General features: G+C 41.0%; 1 pseudogene; it reads left to right on the forward strand.

The window, feature by feature from the left end:
• Positions 1–865: 865 nt before the first annotated feature.
• LOC112921908 (BAR/IMD domain-containing adapter protein 2 pseudogene) overlaps positions 866–18,646 on the forward strand; it is a 148,631-nt pseudogene continuing 130,850 nt past the window's right edge.

The raw sequence follows: 18,646 nt of genomic DNA on the forward strand, positions 1-18,646 counted from the left end.
AGTACGCGCCCCGGAGTCCAGCAGATCTGGTTTTGGTTTGCAGGAAAGAAAAGTCCTTTTCCTGTTTTTCTTTTTTTCCTTTTTTAAGATTTTTCTTTCTCTTCAAACATTAGGCCTGGCATGCGGTGAGCCTTCGACAGGGGACCGCACACCATGAACACGGCGGCCTCGGAGCAGAGGCGAGGACGCCCGCCCCCGCTGCCCCGCCAGCAGCTCCTTCCTGGGGGACACGCGGGGTGGGGGGGCGTGTAACCACGAGGAGCAGAGACGGGGCAGCACCATGGACCCTGGGGGATCTCAGAGTCTGGGGTCACCAACCAAAAGGCAGGACAGGGCAAGTGAGGAAGACAAAGAACCCGAGGAGAAGCCAACGAGCGCAGAGGTGGGAACTGATGGAGGCCAGACAGGTGGGGGGCTTCCGAGCAGCGTCCCCACACTGTGGCCACCAGCCTGCCGCTGACCCTGGGAGAAGCCAGGCGCAGCCACGCTGTAGGGCCTCTGCTTGAAGGGACCGGTGTCTGGGCAGGGAGCGCGGGAGCACGTGCGGTAGTCGGGGGTGGGGGGGCCGGGTCCCCCTTGTCCAGGAGGTTCCCGGTGCCGCTGCTCTGTCCCTGCTGCAGGCTCATGTGCAACCTGTCGCCGCCGTCGCCGTCCAGAGCCCGAGTGTAGGAGAAGGGAAACCAGCCCCGCGCTTTGGTCTTCTCGCCCTGCCCTCGCCGCAGTGCCAGCCGTCCCGGGCCTCGGGCACCAGCGGGGTGATGAGGTCTCCCTCCTTGAAGCTCAGCAGGGTGCTGGGTCCCCGGCCGCGTGGGAGAAGTTGGCTTCCGCTCGCGTGCGGCCGTTGCGCTCCAGGCCGGCCGCCAGGGACCTCGGAGACGTCCTCTTTCGATGGCGGAAGGCCACCGGCAGATTCAGAATCAGCTGGAAGAGATGCTCAAGTCGTTCCACGACGAGCCGCTCACGCAGCTAGAGCAGAAGGTGGAGCTGGACTCCAGGGACCCGGGCGCCGCGTTGAAGCAATACCAGACGGAGCAAAGGAGCAAGGGTGACGCGCTGGACAAGTGCCAGGCCGAGCTGAAGAAACTCCGCAAGAAGAGCCGGGGGAGCAAGAACCCGCAGAAGGGCTGGGACAAGGAGCTGCAGCACATGCACGCAGTCAGCAACAGGCAGGGCGAGCCGGAGGACTCCTGTCGGACGGCGGCAAAACGGCGCTGACCGGGCGGAGGAGGAGGTTCTGCTTCCCGGTGGAGAAGCAGCGCGCCGCGGCCAAGAGCTCCGCCACCTCCCACCCCACGGGCAAGGGGCCGCTGGCATCGAAGCTGCGGCGGTGGCAGCAGCCGGCGCACCCCAAGGTCCCAGCCCGCGCGGTGCAGCTGATGCCGCGGATGGCCAAGCAGCGGCTCCGTCCTCCCCAGCGCCCCGTCGGCCTCCAAGTCCAGCCCGGTCATCTCAGACCCCACCCCCGGGGCCGAGCCCCTGCAGGTGCCCCCCGCGCTGGCCCCGTTTGTGGGGCGGCTGTCAGCCCAGGAGAGCACGCCCGTCGTGAACGGCACCTCGCGCCCAGATGGCGAAGACTACAGCCCCTGGGCCGAGCGCGACGCCGCCCAGCCCCAGACCTCGTCTCCTCCAGCCACAGCGCAAGAGGAGCGACTCCTGCTCCGACAGGCTCCCCGTGCGCAGGAGCGTGGCCGCGAAGCACAGCGACCGCCACCGAGAACAAGCCCCTGCCGCGCTCCAGCTCCTTGGCGGAAAGTCTACTGACTGAAATGTTAATTCCATCCCAAAAGGACCTTTACAGCAACATCCAGATTAGTTTTTTTTTTTTAATTTTTATTTATTTATGATAGGCACACAGTGAGAGAGAGGCAGAGACACAGGCAGAGGGAGAAGCAGGCTCCATGCACCGGGAGCCCGACGTGGGATTCGATCCCGGGTCTCCAGGATCGCGCCCTGGGCCAAAGGCAGGCGCCAAACCGCTGCGCCACCCAGGGATCCCCTTTTTTTTTTTTTTTTTTTTTTAATTTTTATCCAGATTAGTTTTTGACCAAATATCTGGGGATCATGGCCTAAGTTGACACATAAAATTAACCACCACGTGCTATAACATAGAGCCATGTAGTGGAGTGAGTAAAAGCACAGACTCTGCAGTCAGGCTTCCTGGGTTCTTTATTCTGGCTCCATTTAGACAATGTCTCACAGCCATTTTCTACTGTGTGACTTTGGGCAAATACTTAACCTCCCTGTATCTCCATTTCCTCATCTGTAAAACAGAAATAAGTAAGTGTATCTACCTTATGATCATAAGATATTTATAAGGATTATATAAGTTAATGTATGCAAAGTGTTTTTGAATAGTGCCTAATGCTCTCTTAAACATGCAACAAATGTTAGCTATAATTCCTTTTATTAGTAGTATTTGATCAAGCTCCTCTCATCTAAAATGGTTTATTGTTCATGCCACTACGAGGATAGTAATTCACTTATTACACTATCCCACATTGCAACCCACTTCTTACCATCTAGCTTCCTCCTCATTCCTCTTCTCCATCCTAGGATGTCCCCAACATTGAACAAAATTCATAATCCCAGTGTTAGTCAAATGTCATTCCTGAACCATCTGCATCAGAGTGACCTGGATGTTTATTTAAAATGTGGATCCCTATGGGCACCTGAGTGGCTCACTAAGTTAAACACCTGCCTTTGGCTTAGGTCATGATCTCAGGTCCTGGGATTGAGTTCCTTGTCAGGCTCCCTGCTCAGCAGGGAGTCTGCTTCTCCCTATGTCCCTTCCCCACTCATTCTCTCTCTCTTATTCTCTCTCTCTCTCTCTCTCTCTGGCTCTCTTTTATTTATTAATGAGAGACACAGAGAGACAGGCAGAGACATAGGCAGAGGGAGAGCAAGGTCCCCGCAGGAAGCCCAATGTGGGACTCTATCCCAGGACCCCGGGATCACGACCTGAGCTAAAGACAGACACTCAACCACTGAACCACCCAGGCATCCCTCTCTTGATCTCTCTTAAATAAATAATAAAAAAATTAAAATAATACATGAAATAAAATGTGAATCCCTGCATGTCTCCTCTACTAAATCAAGTTGTACATACAATGCTCCTTTCTTTTCTTTTTTAAAAGATTTTATTTATTTATTTGGGAGAGAGAGGGCACAGGCAGGGAGAGCAGCAAAGGGAGAGGCAGAAGCAGGCTCTTCATTGACCAGGATGCCCAGGACCCTGGGATCATGACCTGAGCCAAAAGCAGACAAATGCTTAACAACTAAGCCACCCAGGCACCCCAAGGAAACTTCTTTCTTAACAAAAACCCAAAAAAATCTTTATTCCAAATAAGATTGGAATATCCCTGTTCTGGTTGCCTGAGTAAAGCCACTGCAGCTTCACCCATATATATAAAATCAGAATAACAGTATTTCTGAGAAAGACCTGGGCCTCATCATACTTATAAAGCACTCCAGGTGATGCTCATGTACCAGTATTGAGATCAACTGATACCCTGACAAACTGTCCACTTAGGTCTATCTTAATAGATCTCAAGTCTTTCCAGATACACAGATCATCTATTCTTTTAGCACCAAAAGTTGGACAAGATGCATTTTCTTTAGATAGAAGTTGAATTTTAAATAGCATTTTCTCTCCCTTCCTGTTTCTTCCTTCACAGGTAATTTTTTTTTGGCGGGGGGTGGGGGGGCGCGGAGAGGAAAAGACTTCTCAAGATTTGCTTCCCTAGTGACATACGGTTTGACAACACTTCCCTCACCATTTTACCAATATGCTGCTCCTTTCACTAGTAAGTGGCTAAAGTTGCATCTCTAATGATTCATGAGGTTTGCCCAGCATTAAGTGAGATCTGCTTTAGGCCAATCTGATCTCTGCAGCTGAGAGTGGAAAGCAGAGGCATCAATCACACACTTAATCCACACCTACCAACTGCAGAGGTTTGTTTCCAGTGGAAAATAAAGCTCTCCTTGAGGAACTGGAGATTGACAGTCACTAAGGCCAGGTGTTGAAAAAGGAATTCAGTGTTTTGTATTGTTTTTTGGTTTTGCTTTTTTATAACTCCACTAGGCCAAACATGTGAACAACCTCTCGATCCTCACACACTTATGTTGAACCAAAGGAACTGGCACTACTTTTAAAATATGAACTACAGGTTTTGGGGTAGATTATTTTGTTGATGATTTTTTTTTTAATTTTTAGTGCAAGTTATTTTATTTTCTTCTTTTCTTAAATATATGAGAGATTTTAGAACTGAAGTTTGAAGTAATTTTCCAGTGTAATAAACAGTTTTCCAAACAGCAAGATCCATTAGAGCTGTCACAAAAAAGTTAGCCTACAAACTCCATCCTGGGTTTCCTGGTCTCTGTCCTCCTTGAGTCCATTACACAAATCACAAGGCAGGACGTGAAGCCGGCAGAGGATTCACCAACCAGCACTGCTTTGAACTGTTCAACAGTTTCCAGAAGGGAACTTGGAGACTGCATCAAAAAAGGCATTGAAGTCTAGAAAGGTCAACTGTCAGCCTGTCTAATTTCACCCAGGCAACTAATTATAGACTCAGGGCCTACCTCAAGAATCCCATTTTCTATGTATTATTTTTCCATTTTATTGTATGGATACTAATTGCTCCAAAATCTTTCTCCACATCTAACTGCTCTTCTGAGTGCCCGATGCAAACTTCCATTTGTCTACTAAAAATCTCTGTTTGGTTACACCCCAGGTCCCCTATTCCTAACATACCCCAAACCAGATGGGGTCTTCCTCATCTACCACTTTTTCACCCTCCTGAGTTTTCCAGACTATTGAATAAGAGCATTGACTTATTCTCAAAATCTGCCATTTTCTAAATTATGAGTCTTCTTTCTCCTTCATCCTCCATTTCTAATGAATGCCTGTTATCAATTTGATCTCATAAAATATTTTGAAACCCCTCTGTTCCTCCTCTTCTGCCCTCCACCCATCCCTTGCCTTGTACACAGTCCCTGCATCTTACTAGGCCTCCTACCTTCAGCCAGCTCTTCCTCTAAGACTCCCTCTAATTCAGTGGCCAGAGTCTCCCCAAACTGCTTAGAGTCTGCTCTTGAAATAGACCGAAATTGTGATTCTTTTTATTGTAATGAAACAGCTATAGTAGGATATCAAAGAATAGTAACAAGTAAACAAATGTATCCAAGCCTTTTCATTTCTTATTAAATGCAATGTCTGATGTATAATGAGTATTCCCCAAATAGCTTTCAGCCTTTTGCCTAAAGTCGAAAAAATTCAAGTGTCCATCTTTCCCCTGAACACTTGCAGGCTAACATAGATCAGATATTGAAAAACATAGACTTTATGATCAGAACTAGTCCCTGGGGCTAAGTTTCACTGGTCTCTGGCAAGGACCAAAACCCCCTAAGAGGATTTGCAAATGTTCTTATTTTCCCTTGGGCAAAAAAATGCAGATATCTTACATGAACAGACACAAAACAGTTTGACAAATCTCACTTAGGAAAAAAAGTCAAAATATAGTACTATTCCCCATTGTTATAAGAAGGGGAATTGTTATAACATGGAGTGATATATGATTCAGGGCCTTCTGTAGGGATCTCACCAGACTTGCCCTACAATATATTGCCTATAACAAAGTCTAAATTCTATCACCTGGAACCTTCACAATCATTACAGCAAAATATCTTGGACTCATCTTTCATATCTCCTATCAGCACTCACTCACCATTTTTGCAATGGTCTACTCACTAAGGTCAAAAACACACCATGTATTTTTATGATTTTGTTCCTTTGTACAAACTGTTCCCTCTGCATAAGTGCCCTTCCCTTCACAACATTTAGAAATTCTGTTCATTCTTTAAAGACCTTTATCTTCATTTCCCATCCAAAAAGAAAAAAAATCAATCTTTCCTTAATGTTCTGATAGTACTTTGCTTATACCAGTGGTTTAACATAGCACTTTGCATTGAACTACTCTGTGATAGACTGGGAGTTCCTAAGAGGCAAAGCCTGCTTCTTTGTCTCTAGGTATGCAGTATTTGGCACACAAGAGCCAGTCAGTTTATGCAGCTGAACTGCATCCATGCCCTGGTTGTCAGGTCTCATGGCCTGAACAAAACTAATGTCATCAGATCTGAAAGATTGCTAAAATCTACACACATTTAATATTGTCTCTGGAGTCCCACAGTATATAAAAATTAAACAAAAGAGAAGGACTTTATGAAAGGAAGCAAATAAACAAAAAGGTAAGGTGTAATTATTATCAGAATCACCCTAAAACTATTGGTCAATATTCTTTAAAGTCAGTAAACAGTAGAAGGGACCAACATTCTCTGATACTAGACAAATACAACCTGGAAAATGAGAGCCATTCTGTTTAATCTTTAAAAAATAAATCTCCTCCACCCTCAATGAATGCCTATAAGTGGGATAAGAAAAAAAGAAAAGGTAAGGAAGAAAAAAAAAGATAAATACAGAGAAGAATAAAACTGGTTGAAAAGAAAAAGATGTAAGAAAAGATGTAGAAGAGAAAAAAAAAAGCCATTGAGACACACAAGAAGCAAGAGGGATGGATGAGGAAAGAGGTAAGAAAAAAGAAGGTAGAAAATTAAATCCATCAGGTGTTTGCTGTGTATTAGTTATGAAATGTATTTCTTTTAACTGGGTAAAGAAATAAAAATGGTTGAGGAAAACAGAAAAGCCATGGCAGGTCATACTGATCTGAGAATGCTTTGCGTTCATTTAGGCCCCAGACATACTGCTCTGGAGTCTCCCAGACAGGCATAGTCAGTGACACCATACCTGCACTCCCCTTATGAGATTTCCTAGTGCCTACCTAAAGAGAGGGAACTTAACATGCAGTAGGAAGGATTTATTAGTAACATTGTAAATAAAATATGTTTCCTTTTGCTTGAAGGATCTCAGGAGATTTGTCTCTGTCTTCAGGCAGGAGTTTCGGAACAATCTCTGGAGAGCACTTTCAAAATGGGATCAGCCATACATCTTTCCCTGGATGCATTAACTTAGACACAACCCCAATTTGGATTGGGGAAATTTTAAATCTTTTTTTAAAATATGGTCTTTTTGATAAGGCCCAAAAGGGAGTAATATGTTATATATTATACATATATATTATGTATATTATATATTACAAAGGAAATAACATGCTTTCTCTGTCCAAAAAGTCAGCATTTTTCATGTGTCTTCCATGAGAAAGAGGCTTGCAACTTTGCAAATTGTGAACCTTTGCTCTGTCGCATTCATTCATACAGTGGGGCTGGTTTGGACAGCCCATGCCTGGACCCAGCCTGCGTGCAAACTGCTCAGCTAACAGACTTAATCTTTGCAAATTTGATTCTCACAAATGGACATTTTTTTCATCTCTGAAATGAGTTCCCTCTATTTCAGAGCCTCTGTACTTAAAAACTTAACATATTTTAAACAGAAATGAAGGATTTTGGAGTCAGAATGTACTAGAGAGAAAAAGGAAGGAAAATAGCCACAGATCTACTGATAAAAATAAGCACAGTAAATTCACAAAATTAGAGAAACACTTTTCACACTCTTGAGTGTGCACTGGCCCCATGAAATGCCTTCGTTTCAGAAAGGGAATCAGTAGCTGACATTTATTGAGCATTTATTATATGCCAGGCACTGAGCTATATGCTTTCCCTACGTTTTCTCATGTAATCCTCACTAAAGACTGTAGATATTATAATTATTATAGCTTTACAGATGCTTGAAACTTGGGATTAGGGAAGCGAAACAACTTGGTCAAGGTTATAGGGCTAATAAAGGGCAAACCCAGGAATTAAACTCAGATCTTCCTAATCACTACAGTAAGCTGCCTTAGGAGTAACCACTAGAAACACAAGTTAATTTAAAGGTATTAGATTCTCCGTTCCTGTACCTGGGGGGCAATGAGACTCTCATGCATCCCAAGATATGCTATAGTAAGCCCTTACCTGTATACTTCCATCATATTAAAGGTTTCTCACAGGTACCTCATTTTATTCTCCCAACAAACATACTGAGCCACTAGAGAAAGTTCTGAACTTATTTGATAGATATGGTAACTGAGCTTTACTTGGTGAATATCTCCACCAGATGCCACAACTTCTGCTAGCACTATGGATAGGTGGTTAATAAACATTGATGTCATTAATGGAAGACAACCTAGGAAGTGATCCCAGCCAGAGTTTCCTTGGACATCTTCCTGAAGTCATAGAAGAACCACTGAAAGATTACATACAGAGAAAGACATGCAGCAGGCAATGAAAGGTAAGGACCTGTAAGCAGCCTGCTGAGGGTATCCAGATGCGAGATAGGGGCTTCCTAAAATAAGATACTGTTATGGGAATGGAAGGAATTGAATGAGTTTGTGAAACAGTAAAAAGTGGCAAGGGAGAGGAAGTACTCATGGAAATGCATGTCAAGGGTTTTGGCAAAAGGAATGGATGGATGACTCCTTCCCTGTATGTTTTATACATTTCTGTGTGGTCCCACATATAGCAATCATCTTATGATACCTAAATGGTTTTTTGCAAGTTCATCTCCTCTTTTAGACTATAATGCCTTAACGGTGGGGAGCATTCTAACTTATTGCCATATCCTCTAATGCTAAATATTTGTTGCAAGATAAGTAAAAATGCAAGAAGAAATTAGACATGACTCACTCTCAGGCCAGGTGGACATCAATCTCTCCCTTTGTGAATCCTTCATTCATTCCCTCGGCTACGTTCCCTTCCCTGTGCTTCCCTTAAGCCTAACTTAGACTTTCACAAGACCACAATTCCTTAAGGTTAGATTCTGCTTGAAGGGAATTGCTCTCACTTGCCACACAAATGAGTACAGGCCTGGAGGCCTGAGGCATAAATAAAATCAGCCTATGCACAAACACTAACCTTAACTTGAGTTGAAATACAAGGCCTGAGTTGGTGCTGTACTTCCCCCAAGCTCCTGAGGGTTGACGCCTTCCAATGCATCATTGCTAGGCCATAAATGAATAAGGCAAGGTCTGGGAGAGAAGTGCAGAATGGACAAGAATTATTGGGGTCTAAAGAGGTTTTTCTAACCTTTCTGTAAAGTGAACCGAACCAGCCACCTGTCATTGTCCTGAGATAAACGGAAGCTGTGACTGTGCGTATATATGCGTATGTGTACATATACCCCAAGACAGAATAAATTAGGAAATTAAGTTTCTTTAATTTCCCATTTCCCCAATTTCCCTTAATCCAACCATATACATATATATTCATATAATATAATAAATATATATATTCATATCCCCTTAAATAGAAAAAAATGTGAATTTTTCCTTGACGGGTTTAAAGCTTGAAATTGTCATACTCAGGATTTATATATTGCACGGCCTTTATTTTTCACAAGGTAGCAAACTGCAGCTCAACAGAACCAAAAAATTGCTTCTGTTATATGGGGACTTCAATTTCTAATAACAGTGCAATGGAAAATAATCATTTTCCCCTGACCATTGAACATATTTACTGAGCAAGGCAAGATATCAACCGGTACTTGACCAGGTCCAGCCACACAGCAAGAGGAAGGCCACAGAGAAGATATAGTGTAATAACCATTCTTTCCTTCCACTATTATCTCCTGACCCTCACCTCCTCCTTCTACTCCATTTTACCACAAACTAACATTTACTCAATTAATTCTTCTGCTTTTGACTCAAGCAGCCAAAGTTGCTTTGTGGGAATTGCATAAGCTTTGGCAAAAGCCCCTCACACAGAAAGGGCAACACTTTCTGCTCTAGTCAGTTCTGCAGGTTTACACTAACTCTAAGCACACTGATTTGAGTGCACTAGAAAATACTTTTAATGAAAGAAAATGAAAATTGTCTGTAACATACTCAGCATCAACTAAAATATCATCACTGCACAGGCACAAAGTCACTCAATATTATTTAATATTACTGGCTGAGGGTCAATGTAAAGACTTTGGGTCAGATAGACACAGGCTCAAAATCACTAGGTCTGTGACCCAGAGAAAATAACTTAAAGTCCAAGAGCCTCAGTATTACTATTTGTAAAACTGCATAATAACAGCTGCCTGATATGTATATGATTGACACATCTTTGGCTCATATCAGATATAACCTCATTGGTAGCTAATATTAATGTTGCTATTATTATCATTATCATAAAATCATAATCTTCCATTCACATTGGAGGATCTATAATTCTCTGCCATTGGGATATTTCTCTCCTATGAGCAGAGACAGGTTATTCATCTTTATGTCTTCTTTTAGCCAGCACTCTCTCCCAGCCACCAAGGGCATTCAAAGTTCTCCTTGTGTAACATAGACTTGACAAGAAGATTCAATTCCCTGTCCACAGATCCCTTCCAATGCATCATTGCTAGGGATTATATCCCTATACCTAGCAAGGGATTATATCCTCCTTAGAGAACCATACAAAATTTCCCTTTGCACATAGCTTCATCACCTCTAAGTGGCAAAATCTCACAACAGGGTAAGAGTGAGATTTTTGTCTCTTCTCTGCTGGCTAGAATCTGTCTGCCCTAAGGTCTGCTTTTTCAGTTTGTATATCCATTGTATAGCATGGAGCTTGGCACATGATGAATACTCAGTAAATTTTGAATTAATTGACTCATTTATTAAATGTTTTTCCTAAAGTGTCAGACTCCTAAATTAGGAAGTTAGGGAATAATTGAGAAAGAAAAAAGAATGAGATCTGGTAGGAAGTACAGTGTTATCACCTACATCATTTACCCATAGTTTCCTAAAAGATTCACCTCATTCCTTATTTTTTTTTTACCTTTACAGCAAAACTGGCCATTATGATCATGTGCTATAACCAACAAGGTTTTTTAAGGTTGGCACACAGGAGTTATTTATTATAGTTTTCCCTAGAGCAAGGCAAGAGGCTTCCAGAGACCAGTCTCTTTAGATAAAAGGGTTTCCATGCTGCGTCCTATCTACTAAAGAGGCACAAATGAAAAGACATGCAGCTTATATGACATGTGGCATGAAAATGCTAAAGAATGAGCACCCATACTTTCTTGGCTGCTGCTGCCAAGAAAGAGGAGACTGTCTAATGATGTTTATCTATTGGAAGTCAAAGTATCACAGCATTCATATTTCTTCTCAAAGTAGGGAAGCCATTTTCAATTTGAACTTTAATTAGGAAGTGATTCTTTCCTCTAAAGGAAACCTAAATTACACCATCCTTTGCCATAGCAAGTTGGGAAGGATGTGTGTACACTCATGCAGAGCACCCAGATTAAGAAGGTGGCAATATGGAGTACTCCTAGTTCAAAAAGCAGGCAGAGCTTCTGCTTCTACCTCATTGAGTTACTAGTACCAGACTTAAACCATCCCACCAGAAACAACTAAAAAAATCAACAAAATATATGAAAGTTTTCAGACATTAGATTATCTGCAGCCACAGACTGATTGCTGAGAGAAAGGAAACAACAAGCCCTACAAAATCACTAGCTTTCCACCTGGAGGCATCTTGCATGTGTGGATCAAGGAGGGGATAGCCCAGGCAGAGTATAACCTCTCACCAAATCAAGAAGATATCAGAGGTAGTGAAAGCCAAGGGGGTTGGAATTTGAGGAGCAGAGTCCTGAGAGGAAGGAGATACAAAGAGAAAGAACTCCAGAGACCTGCATATGGGCCCCTTGTAATCTTTGTCCAGTACCCAACTGCTTGTACAGTGACCCAACACAAATCAGCCAAAGAACTGCTTCTATCAGGAGCTGTAAGCTGAATAGTTCCAAGAGTTTATATAAGGTAGAAAGTGAACACAGAAGGGGATTGAGAGACAGAAAGAGAGAAAAAGAAACAGAGAGAACCAAGTATATGACACCATGAAGCACACTGGTGTGCAACATTAATAAGATCCAGAAAAAATGTCAAAGGAGTCCAAGCCCAAAGAAAAGAAATTTAGACTAAAAGAGAGACAATTTTCTTGATAAGATGTCTACATTGAACTAGAGTTCCATTATGTTTAATGTATAGCACTGCAAATTGTGGGGTCAGAGAATCGCAACAAATCTCTGGGTAGCTTTGGGAAGTCCTAAGTCATAAAATCATTGAATTACTGCTATAAATATAGGCTTCATGAAATCCTTTTGGCAGCAGCCGGAATTACATGACTGGAGTGAAAAAAACAAACAAACAAATGGGCACCAGTTTAGTTGGTGTGTATTCATTCATCTGTATGGGTTAGTGATATTAACGCGCTTGCATTTTGAACTGCTGGATCTTCCCCAGGATCAACCTAAATGTCCAACCAACCTGGGTTTCCTCAGGACCTCTTGAGTCTGTCTGCAACTCAGAACCTAAAGGATTAAGACATGGCCAAGCAGGAACCCTCAGGACTCCAGACAGCTTTGATTATTTGCTGTCCATGTCAAAATTTTGCTAGGTATTTTTAGCATAACCCCTGGTAAACAGTAACTTTGCCATAGCCTTAATTACAATATATTTTTTTCTGGATTCCCTATACATTAAAGACATATAATATATTACAAAAATATTGCTAAGTCAATGTCATTCTCTAAAGACATGACAATTATAAAGAGCCCAAGATCACAAACCAGCATATATCAGGGAAATGGCCTATCTACTCAAAATTTATGTCAGCAAAAAAGAGCCAGACCCTTAACTAGAGTTTCCTATTTCATCAAAACATTCCTTGTAGAAGGGATTAATAACAAGGGAATAGAAAATCTATTTAGTGTAGTGTGCTCCTTACTAGACCCAATATCGTCTAGAGGAATGAATGCCCAGTTTCCTTAAGTTCCTGTGAGAACTGGACCTGCCCTAGACCTCTTTTGTTCATTAAACATTTACTGATAATAGACTGTGGACAGGTGTGATGCCTAGGTGTATGCATATTTCATTTGCCTTCTTTAATAATCATAACATTACCTATACGCCAGATAGATTTTAAATGATCCTCATTAGGAATTCAGGCAAGATATCAACAAAGATAAATAAAATCCCTGAACTACAGTGGTTATAAAAACCAAGACCTAGTCTGACTTTTGTACAACTGTATCCTTAGCACATATCATAGTTTTTGGCATGTAGTAGGTGCTCAATAAAAGTACATTTCTTTCTAGCTCACTTTCTCTATCTTCACCCAGGCAAGTAAGTCTGTGTCCATCCATCCATTCATCCATCCATCCATCCTACCATCCATCAACCTTTTGTTGGTGCCTTCCATAATCCTGGCACTTTTCATTTTATATATTGTATCTATGTCAGTTAAATTTCAATCAGAAAAAAAATCACTAAAAGATTTAACTCTGTGTGTTTACTTTTTAAAAAAGATTTATTATAGAAATTTAAGTTTTGTAGCTGTAGGAGCCGATTATGTAGCTCCTGTAAAGCTGTTGTTTTCAGATCTTATACTGAAATTGAAGTCCATAGGAAGTAAAGTGGACAGCAGAAAATAGAGGTAAAGTTAAGGAGAGCATGGACAAGCTAGAAGGCACAAGACATGCTAGAACCCTTGAAAATAGACTGGAAATTGCTGTTGCCACTGATCTTGATAATAATGATGTCATCTAGAATCTTGGGCTCTTCATCAGAGACCTAAACATATGACTTAGATCAAGAATCTGAGAAACTGAAGGAGGACCCAAGGGAAGAGAGCAGTTACAGAGCTGACCAATCAGGTAGCAGATAAGCAACAATATCTTTAAGCCATAAAATGGTTTAAATTATAATACTTCCCTTCTATCCTCCAAAGTTCACTCAAGAATCTTTCTTGTGGTGTACCCTATCCAGAAACAGACAAGGAAGAAAATTCTGTGAAAATTAGCTTAGCCGGGTTGACACATTACAGAGCCACCATGACATCCTACTTAATCTCATAATCTTAGGAAGTTAGCGTTATTATTTCCATTGTGCAGAAGTAAAGACTGAGAATGGAGAGTTTACGACCTCATAATTAGTAACGGACACAGCTAGGATTTAATTGCAAAGCTCCCTTCCCACTCTAGTGTTACAGAAGCAAAAACAGATGCTAATTAGAAGGTGGATCAATACACTGTTTCAGAAGACAACAGTGCATCATAGTAGACGTTGGGGAAGAGCTGATCACTGCTCAGGCACAGTCGTAGCTAAAATCACAGTGAGTGAAGCGGACATTGGAAATGCTTCTAGTAAGACACAGAACCAGTTACACAGATGTTTCTATACAGAGGCCTGCTTTTGAAAAACAGAGCATCAAATTGGCTGCAGGAATCAAGATAGCCAGGAGGCATAATTCATTCAAAATATAACATAACTCTGCCCACAGAATTGTGTGACATAATGGTTCTGAAGTCAGCAGGCCACATACTACACTGTATATATATATATATATATATATATATATATATATACCTCAGACAACAGCACCACTTCAAATAAGTTGAGACAGTTTAATGAGTAAAGACTCTTGAGAGTCTAGGCTCATTTACACAGAGTATTCACGTGTTAATCAGTCCTGCCCATCCAAAAATACACATGACACACTCACACACATGCACGTGTGCATGCACAGGAAATGTCCTCATGGGAGAGAAAGTTGAGAATTGAAATGTCACTTGAGTTTGTTCATATTCTGGCTATTGTTGCTGCTAGTGCTGTCATGCCTGTGTTTGGCAGTCTGTCTAGAAGTGAATTTTCTGGTGGCAATTGATCTTTCAATGTCTCATCTCATACAATTTTGAAAGTTGAATCTCTTAATGGCAATGACCATACCATGTAGCTGCAGTTATTAGAAACTGTCTATCTCCCATTCTAAGTAAGAACAGGAAGGAAATATCTGCCTTAAGAGGAAAAGTTGTTCCATTAATGAAAATGATGACTAGCTTCAAAAAAAGCAGGGTCATTTATAACAATAGATGTCAGAAGGTTTGGTGCATGAACAATAGACTGAACTTGATAGTATCCAGAAGAAAAGGCCAGCATCGTGCCAGGGGTATGGTCATCCCCAGCAATGCTGCATTATTAAACATTTCTTGCATTAGGCAAGCAGCTTGTGTACAGTCATGAGCTGTGGAAAGACGGACCCTCTTCCACTTCACTATTGTCAGGTTCAAGAAGCAAAATGGGAGGGGCGAGGGCTTACTCCTTATTTCCATCAACACAGACCTGCTGTGCATAGAACAGACAATCTTCTCCACTCAAAAAAAGGGATAATCCATTCCATTCATCTCTCATACACTCCATTCCACTTTTTTTTAAAGGTGCTTCTCAAGAATCTGACATATTATTTTATTTGGAATCTTCCTGAGCTCTATCATTTTCTTTCAAACCTTTGGGCACAGAATGCTAGGAAATTGGTCTGAGCGCTGAGAGTGAAACATTCTTATGGTGGGGTCAGAAAAGGAAAACAAGATTCTCCCTCTGAAAACCTGTTTTCAGATTTACCTCCTCAGCTTTGCGACTAGTGTGTCTTAAAATCAGCCCTGTTAAATACTCTGGGAGTGTCCTTCATTTTACCTCAGGAAAATAATTTCAGTCATTCAAAGAAGACTAGAATAATCTATTCTGCATGGGGATGAACAACTTCTCCAATATGAGAATCATTTTAATTTTTTCTACTGTAACTTATAATGATTAAAAGGGAGAAGTCCCATTAAATACACTGGACATAAAACAAATCCAGTTTTATTTTGCTTTCCAAAATTGGCCTGCATTTGAAAATATAAATAATATGAGGATAGCACCACATAACCTGTCTTGAGAAACTAGAGTGAGGAATGAAGAAGGAGGGCATTTATTAACAAAGCTTTCAAGCACCAGATACAGGCTTATTTCAGCACCTCCAAGTCCCTAACTCATTTTACCATTGGTTAATTGATAATTAAAATAGGCAATTGCAGAGGAGGTCATATAGTGCAAACTCCTCTTTTCAGGCACGCAGTAAATAACAGTTTAGGCCAAGTAAATTAGTCAAGGATATCCAGAAATGTGGAAGCCCAAGCCAGAGCCCTTTCCATTCCCTTGTTGTGTCCCTCTACATTAGGAACCATAAAAAGCTGGAGAACGTTAAGATAAGGATAATCTACTCTTTTCCTTAGGAGGGTACAATAAGAAAAGACCTTGATGCAGCACACTGAACCCATTTTTCTACTCTAAAGTCATTTTCCCCATTTCTATAACGTAGTTTTTCAGATGTTTACTATTATTTTCCATTGGTTCTGTTTCAAGGGGCCGAAGAGTACAAAGCTACATTCCTTTCTTCACTAAAAGAAATATCTTTAAAACCACGGGTTTTTAGTTTAAAGGCCCAGAAGACAACAGCTCAGGCTGTATAGTCAGATCACAATATAAATTGAAGAACTTGGCTTTGTAACAATGACATTTCACACCAGACAACATTCTGATCTGTTTCCTGTTCTTATTCTACATTCTTCTGACTTTCAACTGGTAGTTGCTAAATGTCTCGAGTAATAGTTTAATCTCACAGTAGGGTTTTTGGAAAATTCAAATGCCTGTGTATGTAATAAAAATATGGAAAATTATATTCCATTCCAAACATCTTCATTAAGGTTTAACTGATATAAGATAGGCTAAATGTATTTAAAGTATACAACTTGGTAAATTTTCACATATTTATGAATCTGTGAAAGCATCAGCACAACAAAATAGTTGTTTTAGTCTGCTTGTGCTACAAGATTGTGGTTTCTTCTTTTTTTAAAAGAGTTTATTTATTCATGAGAGATACAGAAAGAGAGAGGCAGAGACACAGGCAGAGAGAGAAGCAGGCTCCATCCGGGGAGCCTGATGTGGGATTCGATCCCAGGACTCGATCCCAGACTCCAGGACCACACCCTGGGCTGAAGGCAGGAACTAAACTTCTGAGCCATCCAGGGATCCCAAGATTGTTGTTTCATTTCTTCAAATTATATACCCAGAGATGGATTGCTGGATCATTTGGTAGCTCTATCTTCCATTTTTGAGAAACTTCCATAGTGTTTTCCACAGTAAATGTAGCAATTTATACTGCATAGGGATCCCTTTTCTCTACAACCTCTCCACAACTTACCTCTTTCTGATGACAGCCATTCTAACAGATGTGAGGTGATATTTCATTGTGATTTTGACTTGCATTCACCTGATAATTGGTGATGTCAAGGATCTTTTTATGTACCTTTGGTCATTTGAATGTCCTCTTTGGAAAAATGTATATTCAAATCCTGTGCCCATTTTTAAATCAGATTTGGTTTTGTTTTAGCTCTTTGCTATTAAGTTGTATGAATTCCTTTCATATTTTGGGTATCAACTTTTATCAGATAGATGATTTTTAAGTATTTTCTCCCATAGTGTAGATCACCTTTTCATTTTGTTGATTGTTTCTTTTCCTGTGCAGAACCTTTTTAGTTTGATATAGTCTGACTTGTTTATTTTTTTTAATTTTTTTATTGGAGTTCAATTTGCCAACATTATAGCATAACACCCAAGGCTCATCCCACCAAGTGCCCCCCTCAGTGCCCATCACCCAGTCACCCCAACCCCCTGCCCACCTCCCTTTCCACTACCCCTTGTTCCTTTCCCAGAGTTAGGTGTCTATCATGTTTTGTCACCTTCACTGATATTTTCACTCATTTTCTCTCCTTTCCACTTTAATCCCTTTCACTAATTTTTATATTCCCCAAATGAATGAGACCACATAATGTTTGTCCTTCTCCGACTGACTTATTTCACTCAGCATAATACCTTCAGTTCCATCCATGTCGAAGCAAATGGTGGGTATTCATGGTTTCTAATGGCTGAGTAATATTCCATTGTATACATAAACCACATCTTCTTTATCCATTCATCTTTCGATGGACACCGAGGCTCCTTCCACAGTTTGGCTATTTGGACATTGCTGCTAGAAACATCGGGGTGCAGGTATTCCGGCATTTCACTGCATCTGTATTTTTGACTTGTTTACTTTACTTTTGTTGTTTGGACTTTGGAATCATATCCAGAGAACTCTTGCCAAGACCAATGTCAAGAAGCTCTCTACCTATGCTTTTTTCTAGGAGTTTTACAGTCTCAGGTTTTAAATTCAAATCTTTAATCCATTTTGAGTTAATTTTTGTGAGTGGTGTAAGATAGGAGACTTCAATTTTTTTCATGTTCATTATCTAGTTTTCCCAATATGATTAATGAAAAAGATCATCCTTTCCTTATTGAATTTTCTTGGCTTTCCTTGTCAAATATTAGTGGGCCATTAATGTGTGAGTTTATTTATGGGCCTTGATTGTGTTCCACTGGCATAAAAATGTAAGTGTGTTTTTATGCAATACTGTTTTGATTATTATAGCTTTGTAATGAAGTTTGAAACCAGGAATTGTGATGCTTCATTCTTTCTCAGGATTGCTTTGGTTATTCAGGGTCTTTTATGGTTTCAGATTTTAGTATTGTTTTTCCTATTTCTGTGAAAAATGCCATTGGAATCTTCATAGGGATTGCAAATAATGTTTAGATGGCTTTGGGTCCTATGAATATTTTACAATATTAATTCTATCTTTGAATGCTGGATATATTTCCATTTATTCATGTATTATTCAATTAGTTAAATTCCAGGGATAAATTTCTCTTGATCATGGTATATGATTTTTTTAATGTGCTGTAGAATTTGGTATGCTAGTATTTTGTTGAGA

The sequence above is a fragment of the Vulpes vulpes genome, chromosome 12 (assembly GCF_048418805.1).
Source record: "Vulpes vulpes isolate BD-2025 chromosome 12, VulVul3, whole genome shotgun sequence".
In the NCBI taxonomy this organism is placed as follows: Eukaryota; Metazoa; Chordata; class Mammalia; order Carnivora; family Canidae; genus Vulpes; species Vulpes vulpes.